This window comes from Apus apus, chromosome 3, assembly GCF_020740795.1.
Source record: "Apus apus isolate bApuApu2 chromosome 3, bApuApu2.pri.cur, whole genome shotgun sequence".
Classification (NCBI taxonomy): domain Eukaryota; kingdom Metazoa; phylum Chordata; class Aves; order Apodiformes; family Apodidae; genus Apus; species Apus apus.
The window spans coordinates 66,809,513-66,834,942 of record NC_067284.1 but is presented as its reverse complement, the minus strand read 5'-3'; the positions used below and the strand labels follow the sequence as shown (position 1 = coordinate 66,834,942).

The 25,430-nt window shown below is 40.5% G+C and overlaps 1 protein-coding gene across 3 annotated transcripts in view; it reads right to left on the bottom strand.

The window, feature by feature from the left end:
* PTPN14 (protein tyrosine phosphatase non-receptor type 14) overlaps window positions 1-23,665 on the bottom strand; it is a 116,094-nt gene extending 92,429 nt beyond the window's left edge. Inside the window, exon 1 of one of the 3 annotated variants that reach the window (XM_051612977.1) lies at window positions 23,445-23,665. The gene's annotated coding sequence lies outside the window, so the exon portion shown is untranslated. Of the gene's footprint in view, window positions 1-21,852; window positions 21,943-22,879; window positions 22,929-23,444 lie in introns of those variants that run through there. The other 2 variants (XM_051612979.1, XM_051612978.1) reach the window with 2 other exon arrangements.
* Window positions 23,666-25,430: the final 1,765 nt, after the last annotated feature.

The window sequence follows — 25,430 nt, the reverse complement described above, 5'->3', positions numbered from 1 at the left end:
CAGCAGACAGAAGTTTGCCAGTCCTCAAGCCCTGCTGAATCCTGTTTAAACCTTCCAGGACTTTCACCTGGACTTGAGAGTTATATTTATTTTCCTTATGCAGCCCTTGCACATAGAAACTTCCCACAGGATTGTATCAATCACAAATATTTATCATAAGAAATCAAATCAGTACTCTCAGGATGATCTTAAATGCTTGTCTTTATTCATTGACAATATCATTAATAGAAGGCAAAAGCATCTTATCCAGAAGGACAGATATATGAAAAATAATTGAATTATCATTATATTAAAGGTATGACAAGGCACATCACTTTTTAAGGAGAGACACTAAAAAGTTACTGTCCAAAATTAGAAGTTGCTAACATTAAATCTCAGGAGATATATACCCTGCCCTTATGTTTGGTTAAAAAAAATTGGTCAGAGATGCCCCTGTTGTTCAATGTGATTTGCATTTTTAATACTTTTATCAATAAAAATGCTAAAGCATACACAACTGAAATAAATTTCATTAAAGCAGATGGTCTGAGAACAAAGTAATCACCCACATCCACCTGAAAAAAGGTCTGTAGAAAGTCAAAATGAAAAACAAAATAAAAAAGCATTTATTGAAGGGCAGTTTTGAAATTTACTACAAAGTCTAGAAATATCCAATGAACAATTACAATTTTTAATATAACTTGCCAAATTGCAACTGCATTGAGCAATTTCAGTGAGTTATACTGGATCTCATGAATGCGCTAGCCCCCCCATCTCAAAGTCTTACAAAGACCTTATAAATTACAGTCCAGCTGATGTCCATCCTTTAACTCTGTGTAATTCTCAATTTTCTGCTCAATTTTCTGTTCCTTCATTTTTATCACACATGAGTACACTGGGATATTTTGACTACTTAGAGTGTTCAAAAAGTTTTAGAATTAAAACAGCCAAAAGAAGCCAAATAAAAATAATTAAGGGAAAATAATGATATATGACACCCATTTCCCTCTGTTAAAACCTTGCTTTTTAACCCAAATTTTATTGGCTACAAGTTTACCAGCCAGATTACCTCCCTCTGCTCCAGTCACTCAGGCACTGCAAAGTGACTGAACCTCTCGCCCAGCAGCCAGCCAAGAATTCCCTAATTTCTGACCCATGCAGTGACCCAGGCTTGAGTGCAGGGCCAGAGGTGCCCTGACAATCAGGTAGCCCTTGTTTTCCACTGTCTGTACTGAGAAAATCTTGACACAAATTCTTCTTTTCAAAGAATAAAGCTTTAAAACAAGCTAAATAAAAAGGCTCCTAAAAATCCCTGTAGCAGGGAGCTGAAACATGTTCATGAACACACAGAAAAAGTTAAACCAGATAGAACATTGCTTAGGAAGCCCAAACCCTGGTTATGAGCTTGTGTTCAAGACCGGACAGCCAGAGTGGTTTGAAACACGATACAGTCTCTTTGATACAGCTCACTAGTTTAGAAGTGGAGGGGCCGTATCCTATTAAAAATAACAGGAAATTGACCATAGCAATAAATCTGAAGCTTTGGCTGCTGCAATTTCTTATCTTCCATGAACAGTTGTTGGTGTGCAAAAACCATGCAACTTTTTTTAAAAGAAAACAAACAACTAATAATCCCTCCAAAACTGGAGTTTCCACTTGGTAAGAGCTTACATCAGCCAATCACAGTCTCGGGAGACCTAAGTTCCCAAGATCTTCTCCCTGTCATGCCAGGATATCCTGTTATATTTTGAGGGTTTACTGCTGCCTCTAGGCAAAATCATGTCACCAAGAAAGCTAAGTCAACACACTAAGTCTGAAAAGTCCCAAGGAATCTCATCAGACACTGGCACTTCTGACAGGGGTCACATTACTCTTTTTATGCAATTTCTGCACCCAAGTGATATCACTGTTTCCTCTGATAGTATTTTTCTCTTAATCTATTGAAACAAATTAAGACCCGAGACAACAGCAGGTTCTTCTAATGGCTCACGGATGTTTAAAAAGGACTGGACCGGTAGCATCATCTCCACAAATCCCACCATTGGGGATGAAGTTTCTGCTGGGCTAGAGAAATAGGCATGTGGGGCAGGGAAGGGGTAGTAGCTAAGCCTCTTCCTTGAATGGAATAAAATACATATGCCAAAGGATTTAATCCAGCTGGCAGAGACTACACTGAGCTTTTTTGCAAGTGTAACTGTGTCTATTGTGGGTATGACTTATTTTCCCACTCTTAAAAGGCAGAGCTTTGCCAACAAAACTTTAAAGACTCAGAACAACAGTGGGTGTAGGGTTTGGTTTGTTTTCTGTACACACGAGTGAAGTTAACCATGGTCCAGTTTTCTGCCAATCTAATCCACACATCATATAATGCCAGTATTTTCTTTGGCTCTTATTCTGATTAGGTCCTAGAAGCATTTCTGGGGCAGACTTTTCAGGCAGGCGATCCTGTTCTGAAACCTTTTTTTTTTTTTTTTTTTAATCTGAGAGTAAGATCCCAAAAGTTGGAAAAACATCAGGGACGAGTGGTTCAATACAAGGGGCAGATACTTATTTTAACAGCTCAAATCACTTCTACAACAGGCATATTTTGCCTACACTTAGACAACCAGGACATGCTAGTTATATGAGATACTTAAAAGATCAAACCTACTAAAAAAACCCAAACAAACCAACAACAACAAAACACTCTTCCAGCCCTAGAGACTTGAAAACCAGAAGCTGAACCTCCTTGCACTAGGACTAATTATAGCAGAGTAGTTACAACATGTTTGGAGATCACCTCACCTATGAGCATGTGCCAAAGATAGGGTTCAGTTCTCTCCTGCTATCCTGAAGGAAGGTGGGAGGAAAGTAACCTCCATTTTGAATCCTACAAGACTCCGAGAACTATCTATGGAAATATATGAAGGCGACAGAGATAAAAGGTCTTTCTCTTCCTTGCACAGACTGTTTCTGTAAAGCTGGTTTACTGTAAAAGCTATGGTAGAGCTGGGACTGCTATGGGCATTTTCTCATTTCAGTTGCCCAATTTTGATTTTCAAGCAATTCCTGATCCCAAACATAAGGAAGACACCACATATTTTACAGAAGATCTGCTTGCAAGCACAAAAGCTTTTTAGTCAAAACAGTTCCATTTCTTGACGTTAGTCCTGTATAGTCTCCTCTCTAGCATCAGAAGGCCAAATACGGAAGTCCACAAAGTGCATAGTGGTCCCACTGGAAGGAAAACTGTTAACATCGGCAAAGGAATCACTATCAGGCCACCAAAATTACTTTCCACTAGCATATTAGAAGCGAGAGTTAAGAGCTATGGAATTTCTTCATGCTTGAGGGCTCTTAACAACACCAACCCATCTGTCATACACTGGTTTATGTCTGCTTTAATATCTTTTTGCTGAAAAAAAAAGAGGGGGGATGGAATGCACATCAGAAATGTTATGGATCATCAGATTTGTTTCATACATTATCAAAGCTAAACATTCAGGCATTTTATAGAGATTAAGAGATTATTGAGTCCAAGAGTTTTTATTCTTCTGTGTGCAAGGCTCTCTCTTTCAATCAAATTAAAAAGTAGAGTTCAAGGTATGTTGTTAATTCCTGAGGGGAAATGATATATAACCCACATGCACAAAGAAGTTGGCTTGTATGCAGTTGTTTTTACAGCATGAAATCTGTTTCAATCTATGTTTGTTTAATAAGATGCGAGTCAAACAATGGTAATTTACTAAAAGCTTGTGCACTAAGCATGTATAATACCAGAAACAATGGTCATAACTCCTTCCAAAGATACAAAAGCATCTACAAAACTACCAAACATAAAGCACTGCCCTGGATTAGTTGTTTCAAAACTCCACATTCCAAACAGCTTCTTCATCTCAATAATCCATCTATAAGCACTTTAACTAATTTTGGACTACTGTTTCACACTCCATCAACGAGGCAATGAGTTACTACTAGCGAATCCAGCACAAAATTTCACTATTGATACTTTCATTGGGGTTTTTTTGTTTTGTTTTTAATCCATAGTATCACTACTATTTGCTCAGGCATCTGTTGCAACAGTAAATCTTGGCTTAAGCATTGTACTAGAAGCACCCATTGTTTAAATAGCTATTTACTATTAAGCTCCTCAATCTATATTTAAGCACTTGAATAACCAGCTGCTTGTACAGCTAATGGACAGTGACAACACAGCTGCAGGAGGCAAAGTGGCATTCTGCCTCTCCAGCAGGCCTGTTTATCAATGCCCAGGACCAACCTTCATTCTTCAGGATTACAACAATAATTCATTCTGGAATGATTCACTACTTAAAACAGTTGTTTGAGGCTCACTAGATAATATTCTGTTTCCCCTTTAAGCCGATATAGCTAAATGAAACTTTGTGATGACCAACCTCTGCCTTCAGCCATTGCGTCAGATAGGTCAAAACATCTTCAGTCCCTACCCTCTGTGTTCCCAACTCACGTACATTATAGAGCATATCTCACCATGATTTACACTTAGATCTTCTTACCTGCTTAGTCTGTGCCAGAAGACTGAACTTTTGTCTTGCTGAACGTGCAGACCATAAAAAAATGTTGGAACAACATCTGCATTTTGCTCTTACAGTCAGAGCCCAGATACAGTGTTAGGTCAAAACAGCGCGGAAACTTCTAAACAGGCAAGTTGCTTCATTAAAAAGGAATCAACCAGAAAACAACCAGGTGTAGCAATTCTCATCGAGGCTCATTATCATTAGAAAACAATTAACAACAACGTTTAAAAAGTGCATTAAAAACGTTAGAATCACTTGCTTGGCAACAAAAGCACTTTTTTCACTCACAAACCTACTCCTGTGGGGGTTTTTGCAGACAGTTAATGGTAGTAAGGTCTGTAAACTATGGGTGTTTACAGTGTACTTCTTTCTACCTTCAAAAATAAAGTGTTTCACATGTCAGATACATTTGGTCTTAATCAACTGCAGCAATCGGTAAACCCCCATTCAATCACACATATTTGGAGGGTGACTCACCCGATGTCAGGTGCTTAACTTGCATGTTCCTCAAGTAACCATGTAGATGCTGACATTTTTTCTCCCCTGTCTCCAAAGCACTGCGCACAGATGATCACAGTAGTGGAAAATTTGCTTAATATCATTAGTTATCATGGTTAGGATTAATATCATTAGGAGAGATCTGCAATGCCATAACCACTCTGAATCTTGTAGAAGCCATGAGCTAAGCTGCAAGTTGTCTCTGTAAAGAAAATAATTAAGGGAATGGAATTTCCAAGATTATTTGGAAATCCCTTTTTTCTAGTAATGTTCTACTGCTCAACTCTACAGGCAGTATAATGCAGGCATCAGGATTATTTTATTATTATTATTATTATTATTTAAATATAAATCAAATACTGCCACTTCTTTGACATAGAGCTGTCATTTTAATTCAGCATGTTTCAAAAAAGTAACAAGTCGTACAGCTCTCTATTTTCCCAATACTGGCAGGTGTCAACATACTCAGCACTTTAGAGCATCTGGTTAGAAAGATGTCGCAGCCTTCAAGTTTTGGAATTCCTTCCAGTGCTTCTCTAAAAAAGAATTGTTTTGATCTCCATGTTGGTCCAGGTACTATTTCAGAATTGTCCCACCCCTCCTTTTGACATAGCTGTCCCTGTTGTACCAGAGGGGCAAGCAAACAGGCTTTCCAAAGCAGGCATCACTACTGGAGATGAACTATCTAAGGAAGTCTGGAACACCTAAATTTTTGTACTTGGAAATTACTTCTACAGTGTGTTAGACTAGAGCTTTGAAGTCTCATGCAACTTCTGGGCTGGTAGTACCAGGCGATGTATTTCCTCAGAACTGAGTGCTGTTCTAAAATTGAAGCAAATAGCCTATAAGGCTGGCCTGGACTGGAGAGCTTGATCCTGTGGCCAGCAGAATGTCAGAGCTCGCATGGGAAAGTCAACACACTTAAACCCTTAACAGCAACACGAGGAGGTAAGAGCAGCAATTCTCTAAAAGTAAATAGCGAAGACAATTCCTGTTTTTTAAAGCACCTTGTACAATGCTTCATGTGCCAAGCAGTCCTCTCCTCGTCCCATCAATTCAAGCCAATCTCAAATCCACACACAAAAAAGTATATATATATATGTATATATATATACACACACACACACACACAGAAGGCACAGCAACACTGACATTCAATACAGAAAGGCAAAAACAAGGAGCAAATCAAGCAAGTTTCTTCCATTTTAGTAGTTGGCTCCAGCAATGCTGCCATTAACATACAGCTGTAGGACAAGCAAAGCCAAACCCTCTGGCTACTTTGTCTAAGCAACAACTTATGCAAGTCATCATGTAACCAAATAAAATGCTGGTTTGATCCTTCAATAGGAAAAAGTACCTGTAGATGTACACGCAGAAAGATCCATTGATAACTGAAAGCACTGCAGTCTTAAACCAGACTTTTTGTACCAAACAAATTTGTAAGTCAAATGTAAGGGTATCCTCAACCTTTTGCAAAATAAGGCAAATTTTTCAGCAAACTGTATAAAAACCACTGACATTAAATGCACCAGAAGCACTGTTGTTCTGCAAAAAAAAGACAATATAAATATGTACACTGTAGTATGCACATTGTACAAATAGGTGCAATTTTTTAGCAGTTTAATACAGTAAGAAAATAAACACCAGTACACATCTCAGCCTCTATCATTTAATCCTCATTACTTGCATTGAATTTTCATATAGTCTGAATAGCTACCTGAAATTGCACTTTGCAACTACTAAACCAGTTTTGAAATTAAAGAGGGAAATATTTATTTGCACCTTTTGGATTAAGTACTTTAGGGAAAGAGTTACTGAGTAATTTGAGTAACACCTTGCAGTATATAGAAAAAGATACTTTGCACTATCTTTTCTAAGTGATGGAGCACTTTGCAGGGGTGGGGGGGGGGGGGGATGGGGGAAAATCATCGTTATTATCCCCATCATCATCATCACCATCACCATTATTAACTCTCTATTACAGATAAAACAATCGAGACATGTAAGAGGTGGAAAAGAGGTATTCAAGGTTTTGTAATAAACCAAACAAACCAGAGAAACCAACACTCCTCAATACTTTTGGAAAATTCCTTTGTCAAATCCAAACTAGAAGCAAAATTATCTTTCTGTAAATGCAGAAATAAAGCTGTGTAGAGAAAGTGATTGTATCAGTATGATCAAGGAAATCCTCCTCCTCCCAACTGGCTTCCCCACAACACTGCAAATTCAACAACTTGCACTTGGTCCGAGTGTTTAACAGCTCTAGATATATATATACACACATACACTTTAGGAGCTCTTTTAGTTACCAAAAACAATATTGTCCTTAAGCCACCAAGTAAAGAGTGTCATAATTCCAAGAAATGCTCCAAAAATAAATCCCAATTAATGAAAAATTAGAAGTCACCTACTCTCCAAAATTATCAGACCCGATTTGGAAAAAAAAACAGGTTCCTCAAAAAAGGCAAACAGACTTTAATGTACAAGAAGTATCAAAATAGCTTGTTGGAGAAATGATGTCAATTTCTGAAACTATTTGTTACAGTCCTACTAATCTTCTTGGAAAGGTATGTTTTCCATTCACCCGAACACTAAAAATGTAGCTATCAAATATGGCTGATAAGGCCTACATTCCAAATACTGCACATGGAGTTTTTTTGCTTGTGCTCCAAACCAACAAAATATATTTATTCAATGTAAACATTTTAAATTAATATAAAGCTAACAGTATTTCATACTAATAGTAATACTCTCCATATATCTACTAATAACTGCTCTGCTACCTTATTGCAACTGCAAATCACTTTTCTGCTAAATGTAACCTTGGAATTGCTGGAAGAAGCAGCACAGGCAACCAAAAGCACTTTCTTCTTTTCCTGTTCACTGAAGGTTCCTTGAAATCACTTCTCTTTGCTGTCCTTCCATCTTCAGAAGAGAAGATAGTCTCCCCAGGTAACTGTGCTAGGGCCACTACTTGCTCTCCCTTCCCCTCTCCTGTAACTTAGCATCGCTTCTTTGACATGGCTGGTCTGGAAGGCTCCACGAACAGCCCTGTATCTTTTGTTGTTTGCACGTATGTTGCTATTCCATACACATCAACAACAAAAAACATTTTTTAAGTAGCAATACTTGTCTCAGACTGGCTTAGAATGTGAAAGTCAGTTTAAAAGAGTTAACTAGATCTTCATCTGATGGTACCTCTTTAAAGTTTCCAATAACTAAAATTATCTTCTGGTTTTTAAATGTAATTTTCACATTGTAAATCATAAAAGCAGAGGTACTTGCTAAAAATAGCTTTTGGGAGAAAATCGACCTCTGGTGAAAAAGCAGCATAATCTAATAAAGGGGTAAAGAAATTGCTCAAAAAGAAGCGTGTTTGGGTTTTTTACATCTCTCCTACCCAGACATGAAAAATTCACATGCAAGTACTGTATTTCTAAATGCTGCAATCAGTGGCTTTCCTAGAAGACATTGTGGAAGATAACACTAAAATCCTTCAGAAAGACAGTCCACAGCAGAATCCTCTGTCCACAACAGACATCTCTTTCATTGGCATTACCTAAACGTGTTTCCTTACATGGTTGCTAACTACTGGACGTGCTAATGCACGTTGCCATTCCAAGTACTAAAGCAAAATACTGATCTAGCCTGATAACTTGCAACTACCAAATCATATCAGTGCAGTAACAGCTAACACAAACCTTGAATGTTGACATACTTCAAAGGCCCAGCCCTGGCCAATGAATGCACTCACACAACAAAACCCACAAGCAATCTGTTCCTGTGTACACACGTGCAGCACAGACAGGGTCTTCAACACATAGTGGTGTCTGGTTTCATAACATATGCCCTTCCTTATCAAATGTCATTTGTATTGCCATCCCTGCATCTGTCTCCACAGATGTCATCCCATGTAATGAAGCATATGGGCTTAAGCTGACATTGTTTGCAAACAGGAAGAGCTTTTGGCAAGAGGAATCGAACATAAAGTGTTCTTCGGGCTGCCTCTCTCAACCCATCTTTGGTTGGCTCCTCTGCTCAGCTGAAACTGGTCGGCTACTTTCTGAGAGGGCAGAGTGCCAACCTAACAGATGGGCAGAAGTAAAGTCATGCCAAAGAACCAGAATGTGCATCTAATTTGATAATTAGGGGCTGAATTTCCCCTCAGAAATATTGCAATGGCAGTGCACACCAATTTTATAAGCTTAAGCATAAAAGAATATGCTTCAGCCTATACAGTTGAGGGTTAATTCTGAAAATTTTAAAAAAAAAAAAAGTGAGCCATGGAGGAGGAAAGAGACCAACCATGGGCTCCTATCATTCAGGATGAGTGTTCTTCAAGGAGAGATGAAATGGAGAGAAGGGGAGGAAAGAAACAGCAAGATTAAGCCTTTATCCTGAAATAGCTCTCCACAAGGGACACCTGCAAATCCTGGCCAAAACAGTCCTGTGGCCTTACTGAAAATAATTTATGCTGAATAGAGATAAAAGCAAGGAACTGATGGCCACTTTACAAAGCATTAAACACAGCTTTCCTGTCCACAAGGAATAGCCAAGCCAATAGCTCGTAAAAGGCAAAGGACAAAGAGTGTTTATGGCTCGGTGGAAATCAAACATAATAATGTACACACGTACTTGGAACTGTTGACAATTATTGTCTCTGTTTTGATATACAGTGATAGGGGGCTATAGAATTCAAATAAAAAAGATAACGGTAACAGAGAGAGAGAGCTGGAGACCCAAATGAAGTTCTCTTCTCACACATTTTACAAGTTTTTATGCGATAAGGCAGTGGTCCTGTAACTGTTCTGAAGAGTCCTGTTGAAGCAGGTTCTTCAGAGCCCTCTTCCTCTTTATCTTTTCTGTTCCCTCCCCTTTCTCAAACCACTTTACACACCAGGATAAATGCCAACAGCCATGCAAGGCAGAGTTTGGAAAAAACATTGTTCTAATTCATTCTTTTTCCAATCCTAAAGTGACTCTTCAGATTTACAGCTCTTAAAAGAGAAATATTAAGAGTAATAAATACAATGGCTTCAGTCAAGTGGTATTTACAGGGTCATATCTTGCAAAAAGAAAGAAAAAAATTAATCCCCTCTTCATGCCATACAGCCATATGTTGAACACTTCAAGAAGTTACGAGGTTGTTTATTCTCATCTTGCCTACTTCAGGAAGACAGTGTTTTGAGGGGGCTTTCAAGTTCTCGGTGAATGAAAATTAGCTCTTCAAGTACTACAAGGAGACTCTCTACAGCACAAGTACTGTTCTGAGTCACATCTTCAGAGCAGGGCAGAAGGCTCAGCCACAGATTAAAAATAATTTAAAAGTGATAGCTGGCAAATGCCTAAAATCACATGTGCTACTTTATAGACCTCCACTGAGACATATTCCTCTGAAGAAATTTGTCAATGAAACGTCCTTTGTTCCAATGTCAAATTCTGGCAAGCGACTTCCCAGAATAGTGCAAGATTTAATTGGGCTTTTGTTTCATTACCATCAAGACAATGACGCTCAAATGAAGAGCATAACATATGCAAGTAAGTGAAAGCAATCAATTAGGATGACCCTGAAAGTATATTTTAATGGAAAGGAAGGGGCTGCTTGTTACTGTGGTCACAGGCTAAACATGCAAAACATAAACCTGTCACTTACTAAAATAATACATAGCTTTCAGAAGCAAATAAATTAAATGACCATTAGTAACTACAAAGACAAAGCATCATTATGAAGCAAGCTCAAGTATCACAGTGCTGCTGTCACAACTTAGGAAAACATAAAATTGAGTTAGTGGATTAATGTGAATGCTGGTGTCAAATTGGGGCAAAGTCTCCCATTCAACTCTGCCATGAGTGTCATATTTTAAAAGAACCTAGATGATACAATAAAGGAATCAATGAACACAGAAAGAAACTGTAATGAGAAAATTTGTCAAGAAATTATTTAACACCCCAAAAATTAAAATTTGAAAAAGCAAATCTAAATATTATCCTGATAACTCACAAATTCATTATTATACTTGAAGGCAATAGAACACAAAAGGAGCTAATGCACATGCTACAGCACTAAGACAGGAGTTGATGTGAAATTCAAAAGGAAACAATTAGCAAGGCAGCAGCTGCATTTGTGAAACCAAAAAAGTTTAATCAGAGGGGTAAAACCTCAGGACAAGCCTAAAGACCTTGACATTACAGTCTTACTTCAATCTTTATTTACACTGAAAGTTGCAATCTCATTAGCATTACAGGCAAATACACACACTGACAAGCAAATGACATCTATTAATGGAAACAGACTTAACCATAAGGGACATGCAGAAGGTCAAGCAGAGTGCACAGAAATGGCAAAACTTTTGCACATGGTCTAACTAAGGCGGAACTGTCCTGGAGGAATTCTACACCACTGTTCTGAAAATTCAGCTCTGGTTTTTGCTTCAAAACCTCATGTCTAGATTTACCTGTTGCTTAGATAAGTAAATGAGCACACGTGAAATCCAGCATGCCAATTCTTTTCAGTAAGCAGTTTCCACACTTAATGGCAAGAGAATATGCTAAACTTGACGTATTTCAAGATGAGTTTCAATATCTCTACCTTACATGTGCCAAATATGACATTTTGCACCTCAGATACTAATTTTTTCAGCCAGAGTTCACAGCTAAAGTGTCACCTATTAAACAATAGCACTTTCACCACAAAAGACCAAAAAAAGTGGCATAATGGTTGGTTAGAGGAGGCAAACAACACCATTCATGTCATTTTTCTTGTCTAACCTGAGGCATCACATGAGTGACTTTACCCCTATTCCTGACACACAGACATCTAACAAACCAAAAGCAAGAAACCAAAATATCCACACCGTAACGCCATATGCTAAAGACCTCTTTTGAATCATTCAAACTAGAGTAATCTCTCTCTGACACAGTGAAGGACACTGCTCTTATAGCTCTTACACCACACTTAGAAGTTCATTTAAAAGCCTGGGGTACTTCATAGAGCAAGAACATGAACTGATACAGCTAAACAGGTTGTTTGGCTCTTTGTACAAATTATTAAGAGGCACCAATTGCAGACAAAACTAGTATTATGCTTTTTAGCCCGCATGTTATTACAACAGCATCTGCCATTAAAAAAAGAAAAACCTGAGAATGTATCAAAATTAGAAAGCTATTTTAGACAAAGAAAGTGGAGAGAAAAAACGAAGAATAAACCAAACAGGAGAAAAAAAAAACAAACCAAAACCAAACAAACAAAACCAACCCAAAAATCAGAGCATAATTTAAGCAAAACCTTTATTACAGAAACATCGTTGTAAAAATAATGGAAAAAACCTTGGAGAGACAGGAAGCTTAAACACAGCTAATCTAATGATGACTTTCGTAACACAGGAAGCAAGCAGACTACCAAAGAGATGACAAAACCAGACATTATTTTAGGCATTTACTTATTCCCAGATATAGCTAAAAAGCATGCTAAGAGAACTCAGGTTAAGCACATCAGTCTTACCACTATAGCTCTTTGTTTTAAAATAAAACCATAGCAATTGACTTTGTGAGCAATAATTCTGACGGTTTTAATACAACAGAACTTAATTTGTAACAAGCTGTCAGGCGTTACAAACCCCTTTCACACCCTCACCTTTGGAAAAGCAATTTCCTGTTACAAACTGATGCCCTGATCCTGCAAACCTCCAGTTATGTGAACACCCTGGTTTGGTAAGCAGGGCTGCAGGTTATGCTGGTGGCAGTGGGGCTGGTAAGCGTATGCCGGAGGCTTTGGGATGCCATGCTCACCAACTGGACTTCCTGCTTGCAGCTTACAGTAGTGCCAAGGTAAATAATCACTATACCACATTGACAGATGTGTAAGAAGTATGAGGTATTAACTAGATTTAGTACAGTCTTGAATAACTGAGTTGTAATTTTCCACACATATCCTAACGATGTGAGGTGTGTTACAACACCAGTACATACCCAAACGCAGCACTTAACCTTTCGTATCTTAGAACCCATGTGGACTGTACTGGCCTCTCTTGCATAAAACTCTGAGCCCCTTCTGTCTAATTATGCTGCGTCATAACTATCTCCAGAGAAAGGTCTGAATTTAACCTAACAAAGCCTCAGTTACCTGTCTTATACTCTCTACCTGGTCAAGGAACATAAGACACAGTTGTCACCATCATGAGCCTGGAAGGACAAGGATAGTCAGGACTCAGTCTTACCAGAAATGGCAAGCAGAGGTTATCTTGTTTTTAATTTCCTCTGGCCTTGCAGTTTGTCCTTCTAAAGTTCTTACTGTTCATGAGCTAATGCATTTATGTTTAAAAAAACTCAGTACACAAACTGCTTCTACATACTTGATAACGTCTTCTACTTACAACTCCAACAGAACCACCATTCATTGCCATGTTTCTTATGTCAAGACGATATTAAAGTAGACAAGCTACTGAAAATATAATACAAAATATTTGGCACATAGTCTTTAAAGGCATATACAGACAAATGCTGTAGTAAAGTACTGTAATTTATTTCAGTATTTCTAAGACTCCTAAATACACAGGGTCCTTTTCATTGACACATTTCTAGCTCCTGAGAGATACAAACTACAGCAAAATGCTGCAAGGGCTGTCGTGACAGGCAGCACGTGATGCAACTGTACATAGCCTATAATAAAGCACATCACATTTAGAAGACTACAGAGTAATAGTTTTCATCAGTTGCCAAAACAACTTTTAAGCCACATACCTTTGATATTTTATAAACTTTGTTTGCCTTTCCTGTATTTCTCTACCATTATGGGGGATAAGAGATTATTATAAAATATATTATAAAAACAAAACAAAAGAAACAAACAAAAAAACCCCTATTTCAGCCTCTCCTCAATCTTCTTTTCAAACATAAAGACTTACTTAAACACCCAACAGTGACAAAATCATGGAGAAGAGATTCTGGTCTGTTGAATGCACAGCCCCTTCGACTGCAGTGTAGCACCTGATACCCAGCACAATCAGTTTGCTACACTGATCAGATTCTTTTAGGTTTGACCCCTGTACACAGAGATTACCACACATGCCAGTAAAATAACTTCACTGAGACAGCAGTGGAGGAAATCTACACATAAGTCATCACACCAACAGTTCCTATCCACACTGGCTCTCCCTGAGATGAATTTAGCACCTTGCTTAAAGCATGTTGTGGAGAGCAGGTCTAACAATGTCTGATGAAACCTGGAGTACAAAGAACCCAGAGTAGCTGGCATGAAAGTAGCTTTGATTTTTAAAATATTTAACTATTTCAAATCACTATGAAGAAAGAGATATATTCAGTTACAAAGCCAGAACATTGTCCATTTTTGTGACAGAGACTTAGACTCTTCACTAAATGCTCTAATGGACTTTATAGTGTTATTTTAACATAGTTCCCACAATAGAGCTACTATTCCTGAGGGTTTAATATAATAAAACCTAGAGCTCATTATCAGGAAGTTTTTCCTGACAAAAAAATCTAGATTCTGTCTTAATCTGATAAAATTATTTTATTCATTGTGTTACCAAAGTGTCTTTTTCAACATGTAAGTTTTAAATGTTATTTTGTTTTCATTTCCATATTTTAACTTGTGTAAATGGCACTCAACAAAACTAACACATTCTGCTATCCAATCTGTGGCCACAGCTCCCAGGCTGTGGCAAAAAGTGCTTTTAAGGTAACCACGAGCAAGTCCACTTTTTCCATTCTATGAAAGTACTGGAATAATTGAGGATATCCTTCACTGTCATTGTCACATCCTCGGTTGTTCTGTTTGATTGAAACCTACAACAAGAAGAGACTGAGAAATGCACTTAGATTCCATGACAAGTCAAAAATAAATTAAATTGCATTATGAATCCACACTACTAAGGAGAACAGAGAAAGAAAATTAAGTGGTATTAAACAGTGGGCAGGGTTTTTTTCTGAAGTTAGCTGCATAGCCCATGAATTTAACAGATCTTCTTGCATAGAACTTACTGTATTACTGCAAGCTCACAGTTCTGTCATGACCATTTCAGTGTACTACTCTAAGAAGGGGAAAGGGAAGTGCAAAATTTCACAGCTCTATGCAGAGAGTTAGTGATACTTGTCAAGGACACTGAACACACAAAGCTAACACGAAACTTAAGCTACATGTTAACAAACTTCTGTTGTAACACAAGCTGAAAATACAAAAGTAGGAAAGTGTTGTGGTTTAACCCCAGCCGGCAACTAAGCCCCACGCAGCTACTCACTCGCTCACTCAGCCCTGGTGGAACAGGGGAGAGAATTAGAGGAGTGAAAGTGAGAAAACTTGTGGGTTAAAATAAAGAGTTTAATAGGTAAAGCAAAAGTCAAGCGAAGCAAAACAAGGAATTCATTCATCACTCCCCATCAGCAGGCAGGTGTTCAGCCATCTGCAGGACAGAAGGGTTCCATCACGCGCAACCGCTACTTGGGAAGACAAACACCATCATCCACAACGTCCTCCCCTTTCTCCTTTGTCCATGACATCATATGGTATGGAATAGCTCTTTGGTCAGTGAGGGTCTGCTCTCCCAGCTGTGTCCCCTCCCAACTTTTTGTGCCCTCCCAGCCTCCTATAGGTGGGATGGTGTGAGGAGCAGAAAAGGCCTTGACTCTGTGCAAGCCCTGCTCAGCAATAACGAAAACATCTCTGTTATCAACAGTGTTTTCAACACAAATCCAAAACATAGCCCCATACCAGCTACTCTGGAAAAAAATAACTCTATTCCAGCCAAAACCAGCACAGAAAGAAACTATATAACATCAACAGAAGCTAACATTACTAATAGAAAAAAATTATTGTCTCCTGTGTGTACCCACCCCTTGTAGATGTTTTGACAGATTAGTAAATTCCTGGGTGACAATCTCCATACATAAGTCAGGTTGTAGGAAAACTGTAAGAATATATCAGTCTTTCTGGATAAAGCCATTTGCACATCAGAACAAATAACCACGCCATCATTAGGCAAGGTTTAATCTTTTTTTAAAAGCACATCCTACCCACATTAATCACTTACCCTTTCAGCAAGGAAGAGTTATATGCAAATACATACTACAAAAGCTCAGAGCTGTTCTGTGAGCTACTGCTTTAGGTTACTACAATAGCAATAAAGAAGAAGAAGAAGGGCTAGAGCAAAATTAACATATAGCAAGTCAGGAAGACATAAACCATGCTGTTGTATTTTCCTTGAATATGCCTCCCTCCGTTCCAGCTCCAGGGAAATGCTCAACACTTCACAAGGTCAGGTCCTGAGATGGTATCAAAAATTCACTTCCAAAACAACTGTCTCTTAATTACTGAACGTTAAATTTGCAGGAAATCTGTCTTCCTGAATTTGCATATTTAAATCCACATGTTTATGCCAATTTACCAATTAAATACAGAAACCAGAAGAACTTCTGAGAAATGAACCAGCTATAAAGGAGAGCAGGGTATGACCAAGGAAACCAAAATCCTCAGATATACATCAGCTCTCCCCAACAGACCATTTGCCTTTTGCATCAAACCATTTCTTTTCCTTAGACTGTAATTTAAGACACATATTATGTTTTTTTGCTATCTGTAAAGCACGTTCTACAATGCAGAAAGGAAGTAAAAAACATTAATTATTAAATTAATTCTAAGTCTTCATTTGCAGCATTCTATTTAACACTTTTCTCTACATAACATTAAGTAGTATGAAACATTAAACTGTACCAAAAGCCCTAAAATATATAACAAGCAAAAATAACTTCCATCTTTACATGGCAGCTTTTATTTCCAGCTTGTCAGAATGAATGTTAATTAAAAAAAAAAAAAAAAAAGTACAATTACTAGCAATGAACATACTTAGTATCTGGATGCTAAATGCTAACCTGCCTCAATAATACTCTCCTACAGTATTTTAGTTCTGGTTTATGAACAAGATTTCCAACTATGCACAGATGCATTTTGAGGCACCAAGCTACCAAGAAGAACATGGGAATGAAGAAATCTTGCCAGAAAACCCTGTCATTGCCTTTCCCTTCTATCTGAAAGGCGCACAACGAAGTGGGAAGCAGCAACACATAAGTATCAATCCTGTGCTGTAGCTTCCTAACACAGATTCTCAAAAATGCAGTCATTGGCAAAGGTGCAAGGGATTACAGGACCTCAGCTCAAATATTTCTACACTAATTCTATTATACACAAGCAGAAACTTGTCCTGTGCACCCTCCATTCTGAACCTACCAGAGTTTTAGAGCTCCGAAATCTCTATTGGTGTTTCTGTCAACCAGTAAAAGACTGAATCAGCCATCCCCTTAAGTTAGCAGCTAACTTCTTTATCTGGCAAGCAGACCAGATAAAGCATTTTCCTAAACAGACTGGGTCTTCACAACACTATGAAGAATGTAAATAGACACCAATCCTACTCAGTAGCTCTTACAGTATGCCAACCAAGAAAAAAAAAATAAAATTACAATCATTTCAGATTTCATCCTGTTTTCCAGGACCTCTGAAATAAATTCCTGTCAGCCTCAAAGACCATCAGGGTTTTTCCTCCAGTGGCACGTCTGTTCACATTTGAACACTTCAGAAAGCTCTTAAGGGGTACAGTAGACTTTCTCAGAAATATCTAAATTTAGTGTAGGACTTTGAAGGCTTCCACTGAAGGCATCAGAAGTTTTACTCCATCTCAGTACAAGGTGAATTAGGCCAATGGATATATTGCTTTTCCCTCTCCTCTCCCTCTGTCCCGGTAAACAAGTACAAAGTTTTGTGTCGGAACTCCTTCACACATTGTCTCACTTTTAGAGCACCTGAGATAAGCACTGCATATCACATACTCAGAAAATACAGGGTTTCCACTATGAACAGGATACAGTTTTGCATTGAAAGAACAAATCAAAGTGCTGAGGGGAGGGCTGAAATGAAAATTACATGCAGTGGTAGACACAAAAAAATGGGATCTGGCTTCTATTACTTGAATCTCTGACTGGCAAAGTCTCCTGATTTTGCCCAAGCTTGTCCAAAAAACCTAGCTTAATTATCATCATCAATAAAAAGCTAAAGGCATTTTATCTACAAGGTAGTGAATGCCTCCTCTCAAAAGAGGGAGTTCCATGATAAGAGCTAATCTAAAAAACCTGAAGAATGCAAAGTATTTTCTCAGTTGTAAAAACAAAGAATTGCACAAACACAAGTTAAAACAACTACTGGTAACCTCACACTTCTACACAGCCAACTTCTCCTCAGCTAAGGCCAAACCTAGTGTCCTTTGGGTGGCTATGCTTTCAATCAAGCCCAATGTTCAAAGAACAGTCTCAAAAGAAAACACTGTTTTTATGCATCTTCACAAATTATAGCCTTCCCATTAACCTTATTTTCTGAGTTCAGAAAAGCAATGCAAAGGCTACCTTCAAAATAGCTTCAGCCTTTTCAAGGGGGAAGTAGAAAAATCAGGTGCATTTTATTTTGTGGATAGCTGCCAGGCAGCCTGCAAGACAGCTCATTCTGGTTGGTCAGACCACCTAAAAGTTGCAAAATACTTTCCTTTTTATGCTTTGGGTTATAGTATCCTTTTCTGAAACTTCTACAGGCAAAGCTTAACTCTGTAATACCCTACATACACTATTACATTAACATGAGGTGTTGATCAGTTGGGATGCCTGCTACTAAATCAATTTTTTCCCCACTTTCTCTCCTGCAACAGGTTAACATTCACACTCTACAGACGTGCAAGAATTCCATGCTGTGGGTACACTATTGCTTTGACAATATTTTATTTGAGAGACTCTCTAAGTTACAGAACAACTAGTTACCTCCAGACACTAGTCCATCTGTTTGTCACAGTCAGGCATGTAACTATCATGCTGTTACAGAATTAAAAAATACTTGTATTAACTACACAAATTATAAAATACTCCCTGTCCATTAAGGCACATACTAGAAATCATTGATCATCATTACCAAATGGATTCATAATAGACACCAGTGCTAACTCCCTTTTAAATAAGGCCTAACCATCATATCTGTTCTTCTATCAGTCCAGGCTGCAGTAAAGCATGCCTCAATAAATCAAAACATTAAACTTAATTGTGTTACACAGTTAAAGTCCAAGTTTTACTTTCTATGAAGCCCAAATATACAAAAAAATAAATATTTCAATTCCACCTGCCACCATCATTTAGAGTACAACACAGAAATTAAATTGCTATAATGGGTCAAATCATCAGCCCAATATCCTGCTTTTAACAGCAGCTTATCCTATGTTCTCCAAAAGAAAACATGAAATATGACAGCAGACACTAACAGCATGATCTGTCCCAATGTAAATTTCTTAACTCTCATCAGATGTCTTTGATTTATGCCCTTAAACATCACAGTTAACATCCCTTTGGCTACTGCTGTGACTGTTGTTCCTGACCCTAGAAACATTTCACTTTTCAGCCCATTAGGCTCTTGGTTTATATCCTCTACTTTGGTAGCAAGTATTACAATTAATTGCTTTTTTTAAAAAAAAATCGTTATTTACAGGTATTATATACATTGTCTTTCAAACTAGTTCTTACAACTAGGCATTGTATAAAGGGTAATGGAATTATTACTTACTAATGGCCAAACTTTACTTTGCATATAGGTACCCTGCCTCCTGTAATTGATCTCCTTGAAACAAAGATAGACTAGTATTTTCAGTTCACATTCATATGAATATTTTCCAGTCTCTCTTCTTTGATAGAAGATCACAACTCCTGGTGAATATGAATGCCAGTTTAATAAAGTTCCTTGTGTTATTAACACAGAATTGCACAATGACTGTGGCATGTTTCTTCTGCCCAATGCTAAGCATTAAGAAGGTGTATAAGTTCAAATAAAACATTGTTGCAATCCTTCTCCCCACCTTAATAAATACAGTTAATTTACAATCCAGTAGCATGAACAAGTAATTTGATTATTCCCTCTAACATGCGTATTCTTGAATTTATCAACATCATCTGCTATGCTTCCCTTTTACCCAGCTTTCTTGGATTCCCTTTACAACTTCTCAGTCTTCTTCAATCTTGCCTAATCCAAATACTTTTGCATCATTAGCAAGTTTTGGCACACCATCATTCATCTAGTTTATTAGATAACCAACATACACGTTCACCACCCTCTTTTCAGAGCTGTTTCTACATCACATGGTAATTTAAGGTTTACATTGTTACTGACAAAAAAAAAAAAGTATTCTTGGTCAGAAGAAAAAATATCCTGTTTGAGAAGCAGAAAGGAGAGTCACACCTGTCAGCCTTTGGACACTTGGACATGCAACTCATTGACCCTTTTGCACCCCAGAGCTCTAGCTCTCCTCAGTCCCTTCTACAGCCCAGAGGAAAGTGGAAAGGGGAAGTGTCGTGGACTGCAATTCCTGCTCCCAGGGCTATTTCCACATTAGTGAAGAACCCTATACCTTCAGAGCATGAGATGTCTCCTCATAGATCACCTCTTCAGCTCCACGTGCACAGCACACCAGAAGGCCTTAGGCAGATGAGCACCCCACAGGACAGAGACACAGACTGAACCCGGCACAACCAGAGGAAGCTAAAAGTGCCTGCAGAGGTCTGAGGTTTCCTGCACTAGGCATGTCTAACTAGGGTTAGATAATGGAACCAAAATCATACTTTCATCACGATCTTGGCCTTTGGCTCAGGTCTACCTTCGTTCATTTAGGATCTAGTCTTTAACTTTCATTTTTTAAAACAATCTAAGAAGCAGCAGCTTTCCCAGAGTCTCTGAATAGAAAACCAGTACATTTAAAAAACTGAATCAGACACACAAAATTTCAGAGAATCCTGTGCAAAGCCATACACCTCACAGGAGGGACATCTACAGGGAAATGGTTAGCTTTCAAAGATCAGGAGTTTTCCAGTGGAACTCCACAAAGTAAAATAAGCCAAGGCTTGCTGCACTTCACATTGGACTTAGACATGAAAGACTTTTACATAGCATCTGCTCAGCATAAAAATTAAGCCTTTATTGAAATCTTCTTGTAATTGAGCTGGATGCACATACACAAATATACTGCATACTAAGTATTATAGCCTGGCTCCTGCAGAGACTTGTGTACATGTTTATTATTATGTATATAAAAGAAATTCCATGGTTTCAAAAGCACTATTCATGAGCATGAATTCAAGCACACGGGTGGGTCTTTGCAAGACTAGGACCCATATACTACTGAGCAGCATTTCCTGCTGAAAACTTTTTACCTTTGTATACTACCAATTTATAAAACTCCCTCAGCTGACTAACCCTTGCAACAGAGAAGGACTTGCTTCCAGCTCAGGAGCTAGAGTTCAAGTATGCTTTTCACGCTACATATACATATATATATATATATATGCTAAACTTAAATCCAGATTAAGTTGAGCTACTTAAATAACATTTAATCAAACATAGCCTCAGTTAATATGAAGAGGAACAGAATGAAGAGCAGCCCCTTTCGCTGCAGCAGTACCAAAAAACCACACAAATAAAGGAAAGCATACAGTTACCAGAAGTATGTAGACAACTGTGTTTTGGGTTTTTTTTTTATATTTAACACTTTCTCCATGATTGGAGGAGCCACTGGTGGCCAAAACAATTTGCTAAGTGTACAAAAGCACTTCCATAGAAAGCCATTATATATCTAAGTTACGATAACTGACTGACTCATGGGCTTCTGCTGGACAAGAATGACCATGAGAAAAGTCCTTAGTATTAACACTCATTTCTAATTAACCCTCATGAACAACACTGAACCAAAGCTATTTCTGCTACTATTATAGGAACATTTAAAAGACACAGTTAAAACTGTAAATATAATGTACGTACAAAATTTCAGCACGCTCAGTACAGAGATCAGTCCCGCAGTCCTCAGTCTGGCCTTGATCTGCACCACGAGATCCTTGGTGCTTTCAAGCTTCTGGCACGCAAATGCAGTGGTGGAACTGATGGCCACAAGCTCTGTCAGAGATTTAGGGGACTACCTTACAGCCGAGGGGCTGTGCTTAAACGGCAAGTTTGCAGAGCTCCCAACTTTTGTATCACGACCTATTAGGTACACACAAGTGCCCTCTGCCTGTAAGCAACTCTGGCACAGCCTCCTAGAGAAACCAAAAGTTCAAGAAAGTACTGCCAATAACAGAAAAGGGCCTACAGCTTATTTGCATTACTATAATATCAACACACGCTTTATTTTACACCATGTAACAAGCACTAGATGTCAGCTACAGACCCCCCAGAGGGCAAGAGAAAAAGCTGAATAATCTGTATTTTGTCACTCATATTTGATAGGACGTTCCCAGCTGGATAACCAGAGCGCAGTCCCTGCTGGGACTGCCTCCCCTCACATGTCTCCCCAAAAAGACCTGACTACCTTCTCTCTTAACATGGAGGTTGGCAGGTAATGACTTGTGATTTGGGGGGAGCCATTTTACATGTATATTTTTCCAAACTCTAAAGAGCTTCAGCATAGAACAGAACTTTCAGAACAACCAAACCCTGTAATAATTATCTGCAGAGAGTTTAAAAGAAAAAAGAACTGTCTTCTGGTTAAAGTATTTCTTTCAGCCATGGTTTCAGGCTACATATCAAAAATGTCTAAAAACTTTTTGGGCAGCAACATACTGAATCCGAGCCTTTACCAGTCACTGTTTTTCCCACCTTGTTAAAGTTACAAACACCCGAAGAGATGCTTAAGATGGAAACATATGATTATTTTATGCAAATCAGAAATAAAACATTCTTGATGGGAAAGCTCCCAGACACATTATATCCACATACCACACATACACTAGGTAAGACTCGTCCGAAACACACTCCGATAGAGCTAGTTTTGAGACCTTAAAAATTCACTGACTTTGCCACACCAGAACTCAGATGTCACCCATCCCTGCCGCGCTGCGATCTTTTCTGCATAACTCGGCGTTACGTATTTGCTGAAGACGAACAGCCAGTTTAGGCTTGACTGTAACTAACAAAGAAGAAGGTGAACCCCTGGGCGGGGGGAAGACAAACACGGGCACGCCGCGGTGTAAATAGGAGCAGCCCGGCAGAGAGCCCTGCCTGATCCCAGCTCTTTACCAATACCTCTTGATTATACAAATGCCACGTTATCTGGGTTTCTAGCAGATTGAATTCACAGGCTGGACGGACTGTCCGGAGCTTGTTTATCGCAGGTCACTGACTGGCATTTGTAACCCAAGCCTAAGCTATTTTCGTCATACACCAACAGCAGCGTACACGCCGCGGAGCCGTAATTGCCCATCGCCGAGCAGAACCAGCCTTGCGCGCCGCTCGCTTCTGGCACACACAGAGCCAAAGGCACAACTCGGATTGTTCCAAAGTCGGAGCGGGCGGCTGATAGGCGCGGGGACGCCCCGGAGCCCCAACTCGAGGAAACTTCGGCGACGGCGGGTCCTTACCTGCTGGGCGGCGGCCGGGGCAGCGCGGCGGCTCCGGCTTTGTGCGCTACCGCGGCAGGCGGCTGTCCCGGCCCGGAAGGCGGCGGCTGCCGGCGGGACCCGAAGCGGGCGGGGAAGGCGGCAGCAGCGGGCCGCTCCCCGTGGGAGGTGGGGAGGGAGACCCGCTCCCGCCGCCCCGGCCCGGCCACCGCGGGGAATGTCGGCGGGGCGGCCGGGAGCTGCGGCCGCCGGTGGCGGCGCGGGGGGCCGGGGCGCCCTGAACTGCTGCTGCCGCCCGCGGGGTGCGGGAAAGAGGGAGGCAGGGCGGGAGGGAGGGGACTGGTGTCCCGCGGGGGCGAGCAGGGCCGGCGGGCGGGCGAGCCGGAGGCGGCGGGGCCGGGGCCGGGCTGGGGCGGCGCGGGGAGTCACGGCCCAGGAATGCCAGGAATGTGGGGCGGCCGCTGCGGCCGCGGGGCCCGGAGACGTCGGGGACGCGACTTGGGATTTCTTTTCTCTTTCTTTTTTTCTTTTTTTGAAACTATTCCCCCCCTCCCTCCCAAGGAAAGAGGAGGGCTGAAGCCCACCCCGCGGAGGAGGGAGAAGGAGGGAGGAAGAGGAGGGCGCAGGCTCCTGCCAATCCTGGCGGGTGCCGGCTGCGGCTCTCCCGAGGAGGGCAGAGCTGCCAGGCGTGGGACGCCCTCCCCTCCGGCCCCTCCCGCCTCCCCGCCGGGGGAACCAGCCCCTTCCCCGCCCTCCCTCCGCGCGTGTCGGCGCGGGACCCGGCCCGGCCGCCTCCCGCCGTCGGGCCCCGCGCACGTGTCGGCCGGGCCGGCGAGCCCAGGGCCCTGCGGGCAGCGCGGCCGGGCGGGAGGGACGGGGCGGGGAACCCCAGAGGGACTCGGGGGTTCGAAGGGAGGGGGGTGCGGCGCCAGGGCAGGCGGTGCACGCGTGAGCCTGCAGCTCCTGCGCTCCCCCTTCCAGCCCCCCTACACGTAGGCAGGTTCCCACTGTGCCTCCGTTGCCCCTCTCTGCCCTTCCACAACCGCCTGTTCATCACCCTCCGGCTTGCATTGCAGCAGCGCTTCTTCTCCATTCCTCTCTGTCTCCACTTCTCCTTTTCCCATTTGAGCCCTTTCCGTCTCCCGCTCACTGTGTGACCCTCATTTCTAGAAGGGTGGTTATCCCCGTGCCTCCAGCTGCGCGGGAGACGAGAAAGAAAAGCATCCATGAGGCCACCGTCATGCACGTGCCTCGCCGGAAAGCAAGCAGAAGAAACCCTGAACTTAGTTTGGGAAGTGGCCGTTGGTAACTACATGAAATGCCCAAGGCTCCTGGTGCCCGGCAAATACGGGAAACCCCTTCTGGAGTCTGCTGTCAGAGAATGAAGGGGCTCAGAGATAGCACCACACTGCAGGACGCAAGGAATACCGTCAGGAGGATGGGCTGCAAAGAGATGCTGGTTGAATGAATCACACCAGACCAAGCAGGCTTAAGAAAGGTGTATGAGAAATGATGTGCAGATGCTCTTGCCCGTCGTAGCTGACAGCCGAGTAGCAAATTATTTTTGCCTTAGACTACATTTATTTAAAATTACCCACATTCCAAACAGTGTATAAAAATACTTGTACTAGTGGGCACTTGCAGAAATGTCAGAAAGGGTGCATGTGTCCCTCTGAAACTGTGACGTCAGAACTTAAGCACTCTTACAAATAAAGGAAGTTACAAAGAATAGCCTTACACGAGAACTGATACTATTTTTGAGTCCCTGTGTTTTTTTGCTACATACACCGTACTGAAGTATGTGAGCAGATTCATTGGAGTCTGGATTATTTAGATTAATAATGGTAAGAGGATCCAGGAGCTGAGAGAGGGAGAAACAGCACAGATTCTTGATTTTGACAGATAAGTAATTGTATTTACATACTGTATGTGGAATCACAGGCCTATGCCTTACCTCTGGCATAATAATATTATAATTACATTTTGCAAGGAAAGTCCTTTTCATCT